We start from the raw sequence: 5,205 nt of genomic DNA, 5'->3' as shown, positions 1-5,205 counted from the left end.
CAGTGTCTTTGAATTTTGCCTTATTTCACAGTCTGATATTAAAAGACTTGGGGTTTAATTCTAAAAATTCATTTTTTCCCTAAAAGCAGTTAAGACTGTATTTGAGAAATGAGAACAGATTGGAATAATATGTTCATTTTTAACATAGGAAAAACATGCAAAAAGCCATCATTTACATACTAAAGGAGAAAAATCTCTCATACCTTTTAAAAGCATTATTTAATTAAAGAGTTTCATGATTTTGCAGTAAATTAAAGCAAAACATACTATCTTCAATGTATAGATTTAATTGGAATTTAGCGGATTTAGTAAAATACGTAAATCTAAGGAATTTATGACATTATGTATTCTGAACCATGTAAAAGAGATAATTTATTTTCCATCTTATAAAAACAACTTTTATTTGAACAATAAGAGGAACTAGTTGGAAAATTTTATAATAAACGAGCATTACAATGAAGTTTACACATTATCACTGTCTTAAATAAGGCATGTTTGCACTCAATTTTGAAAGAAGACAAAATTTTTCAAATGATGAATTGGCAAATATTTGAAAATAGATTTTTTAAAAAATAACTATAATTAAAACTCTTCATTCATCTCCTTTTAGTAAACATTGTAGTTAACTGCATATGCTGAATGCTTCTAACAAAGAACAAATGACATGTGTTCTTGGTTCTTAAATTTTATACTGGGGCCTGAAGGGAATAAAATATTTATTTCAGTATCTTTATATCACATATTGAAACTCAAACCTGATCCCAATCAATAATATGGGTTTCCATCTATTCTGAAGTATACATTAAGAATGACATAGAAACAGAAAACTGACTGAGGTTTGTAAGAAGCCCCACAGTAGCCACATAATGTTTCCAACTGGAAAAATTTCATCATCCCGTCTAGAATATTTTATGCTAAATGTTTCTCTTGGATTGAAGGCAACAACATGTCAAATTCTTGGCTCCATCTTGGATATAGAAAGTGAACAAAACCCATTTTCCTCGTTCCTCAATTCCCTCTCCATGAAATGCTGGTTAGGGAAATTTAGTGTGTACATATCTGATTAGTTTAGGAGGTAATTAAGAATGCAGAATGGGTGCGTCTCTGAACATCTCAGAAATACAGGTTGTTGTGCTACTTGTGAACCACTTCACAAGTTTCTGGGTAAGGGTGAGTAATGAATATAGAGGATTATAGGATACTTAGTTCCCTGTGACACATCCAAAAGAAGAAAGTGACAAGGAGGAATGACAAATGCGATAAGTAATTAAAATAATACAGTTGCAGTCTTGGATTGAGGGACAGATAAAATTCTGAGACTTTCCAGTATCAACTGCAGCACCTTACTCTGCTTTGAACATGGGTGCTCAGATATTTATAGAGCAACTAAATAATTTTTATTTTAACTCTAAGAAATTAGATGACTAATGTGGCACTTCAGTTGTTTGTTTATTTTAATACTACTACTAATAATAATAGAATTCCTAACATCTTTGGGTAAGCCTGATCCATTTGAAAATGTTCAAATGTTTCTCATCCAGCACATAATCTTTTTGGCTAATATCAGAATAATGGCAAATGTCAAAGAGGCCCAGCTCTGACAGACAAAGGCAGCCATTGCACTGGCAAGAGCACTGGAGAAGAAATTTGATCCTGGATAGAGTTCTGGATAAGTCACTTTCTTTCTAGCTATTTGGCCCTGGAGAAGCGACAACCTCTGATTTGGTTTTCTCATCAGTGAAAATGCCAGCTCTGAAAATATCAGTAGCATCAGATGATGTAAAGCCTTTCCTAGATCAAAAACTATGAAGGGCTATACTAATGAAAAGTATTAGAATTAAGCCATATTTAAACAATCCCTTTTATTTTATTCACTCAATGCCTGTACCAGTCCTTCAGCTAATAATTAGGAATAAAGAAGCTACATTTTATTGAGCCTCCTGGGTGACAGGCATTGTACCAATGCTTGACATTTGCACTATAGATATGTGTGTGTGTATAAATATATTTATATATATAATTTATGTGTTAAATATTAAAATACATTATTTTATAAATACATTATATGTTATACAAATATATTAATAGTAAATATATTATATATTTAATATATACTTATAAATTTATGTTTATAATTTTGTATTATCAATGTGTATTATATTATATATTATATAAAATATATATTTAATATATATAATTTAATTCCCAGCAACCCTCTCGTATATATATTATTACCTTCATATTACAGGTGAGACAAAAAGTCATTGAGATAAAGACTGCATAGCTAGGGTTAGAACCCAGGCATTCTTGATTCCAAAGCCCCTATTATTTTTATTAAACAACAGTGCCCCCATTCATCATCCATTACTCCTTTAAAGCCATATATTCCATAAGTATTTAGGAAAAATTTTCCCTGTACTAGGAAATGCAAAGATGAAGGACTTAACCTTTTCTCACCAGAATGCCTGGTACAAACAATGACCAAAGTTCTTGTGTTTCACAGCACACTTCTACATGTGCAGACCCAAGACTCTTGCCAGAGTTGACATGGATAGCAAATTGAACATCTGGGGCTCAAACCCAAGTCCTTCGTCTCTAAACTCGGAATCTTTTCCTCATAACACATTGCATGGTTACATGGAGTGTGATGAGATGCATGGGTCTAAGCAGATACCCGTGTTTTCCTTCCTTCATTCTTCAGGCAGCAACAATTCAAAACTTTATCAAACCCATTCCAGCTGTCAAAATAAATTAAATCTGTGTTCTTTATTACTTGGCTAGTATGAATCATCACTCACCTTGGGTAGCCGAAACAGTGACTGAGGATAAGTTTGATTTATTTTCTCCCCAGAGCTGGATGCTACAAATATACTTCCAGCTCTTTGGCCACTTCCTACCACTAAATTTTCATTTTAATTCTTTCAAAAAAAAAAAAACCTTTCTTATATTTTTAACCTGTATATAAAACAAAGCATCTAAGAAGTAATACTCTACTAGTCAGTGAAATGCAACCTGTCAAAATTGTAAAATACACTTTAGCAACTATTTACTGAGAACCTACATTGTACTTGGCACTAATAATAGTGGTTAGCATTATCTCATTTGTGTTGAGATGCAGCATCTCATTTAAGCCTCTTAGTATTATTATCCACATTTGGCAGACAGTAACCTGCCCAAGGTCACACAGCCAGTAAATGATGGAGTTCAGATTTGCTCTTAGCCATTACATTAAGGAGTTGCTAGCCTCAAGCCATTCTTCATTTAGCAAACTGTACTGTGCATTTATTCTCAATTTAAGTAATGCTCACTGAGTATCTAACATGATGGGTCCTCAAATTACTTAAGAACGAATGAGAGAAGGTAAACACTTAAACATATAATCTCAAAGCAATGCAACCAATGAGAAAATAGATAAACCAAAGGAAACCAAAATGGGCCCAAGAAACTAACTTAGGAAGAAGTGATATCTGAGCTGAACAATGAAGATGGAGAGGGAGATAGCCAGAAAAAAAAGAGAAAAGGAGAAAAATAAAGATAAAGGATGTTATAGGGAAGGAAATAAGGGTAGGGTCGGGGAGATAGGTGAGAGAGTGTGATATGTCCAGAGAACGACACATAGTCTGATGTGCTGGGATGCGGTACCCACAAGAGAGTAACAAGGAGGAGGACCAGGGGCCAGATCACCAAAGGCCAGGGATGATAAGGAGATTCATTTTTCTTGGTGCACCTCAATGATTTACAGAGAGCTGAGCAGATTCGTAAACTTAGTCAAAAAAGGTCAAAATTTAGATAGCCTTTTCCCCTGGCTCTGCTGGTTCAGAGATTTTTTTTTTTTAACAAAGCATTTTATCCGTATGTAAAATATCCCTTCCTGTTAGGCCCAGTAAAGCACCCAGGCGTGGGGGTGGGGCTCTGTATCCTGTTTCCTCATTAGCTGGCCACATATTTTCCCTCCTGATGACATTACTGTCACTTCTAGAAAGAGCATTATTCACAAGGAACGGAGGGACATCAATTAGCTCCCCAAACAGAGCGGTCATCAGTCACGAAGTGTTCCTGGTCATTATTCACCTGGGCTGGGGCAAACCCTCTGATCTCAGGATGACAGGGACGATATTGAACTCCAGCCCTTGGGGCCTCCAACCCTGTGCCCTCTTGCTCCCTTTGTAAATAAGATTATTGCTGCTGCTACTGCTTGGTTTGCCCGAAGAGATACAGAAATCCTTCAGGGAACAAATAGATAAGGACTAAGAGGGAGAATCTTTTAAAACTGTCTAAATCAACCCACCTACACCTGACCTAAGTGTCATTATTTCATTCACATTGAATAACACCGATTGTTTTTCAGTGAGTAGTTTGAGTTTATAAAGGGAAGGAAAAAACTGAAAACATATTTGAGTTATGCTGTGGGGAGGAAAATTATTCTGGCATTACTCCTTTTCCAAATTAATTGCATATATCACAATTTTTGTAAAGATTTCGCTGTACCAGTATTCACAACATCTATACAAAGAAATTCTTTTTGGGGGGGAGCGTGGATTTTTCTACATATTTATGATAGATTTTATTTACTTGCACTTATAAACCAAACAATGGTTTTTCTGATTTGTGCTTTGTCCAATTCTCTGATTAGTCTATAAAGGGACAGAGACCCTTTAGTCATTCAATTCAGCCTCTGATTGCTTGTCTTGTTAAATTCCCATCTTTCTAACATGGGTGGCTGTGAACAATTTGTCTTACTTGGTCATCCAATGAAAATATTTTCAAGTATGAATCCCTTCCTGCTGGTTGAGGAATTAGAAAGCTGTAGAAAATACCCTCCGTTTCCTAACAGAGGGAAAACCCCCATCTATGGCAGCATTATTCGCAGACATTAGATAAATCCAAATATCCCTTTGAATGACCCAGAATAGGTCACACTTACTACAGAATGCCACAGTCACCCAGGGACAGCCTCCAGGGAGAGATGAGCAAGAGGGAGCATGATGCTCTAACAGCAAATATGAACCAACAAAGGTCTTGGTGCAAGTTGCCCCTTCTAGAGGCCCCTCTGAGAAGATAGAGGCACATTTACTTCCCCTAGAGGCCCAGTTCCAAGCCTGCTGGGTTGAGCCCCGCCCCCATGGAAAGGGGACAGCTGAGTTCACATGTGAGAGAAGGACAGCTGGACAGTGTTTCTTTAGCAGCAGTTCTGATGAGTCCTAA

The sequence above is a fragment of the Sus scrofa genome, chromosome 1 (assembly GCF_054392235.1).
Source record: "Sus scrofa isolate SSC_HxYL_T2T_F1_AM1 chromosome 1, Sscrofa_HxYL_maternal_Yorkshire_Landrace_v2.0, whole genome shotgun sequence".
Taxonomy (NCBI): domain Eukaryota; kingdom Metazoa; phylum Chordata; class Mammalia; order Artiodactyla; family Suidae; genus Sus; species Sus scrofa.
The sequence above is the reverse complement of the archived record's forward strand: the minus strand, read 5'-3'. Positions refer to the sequence as shown.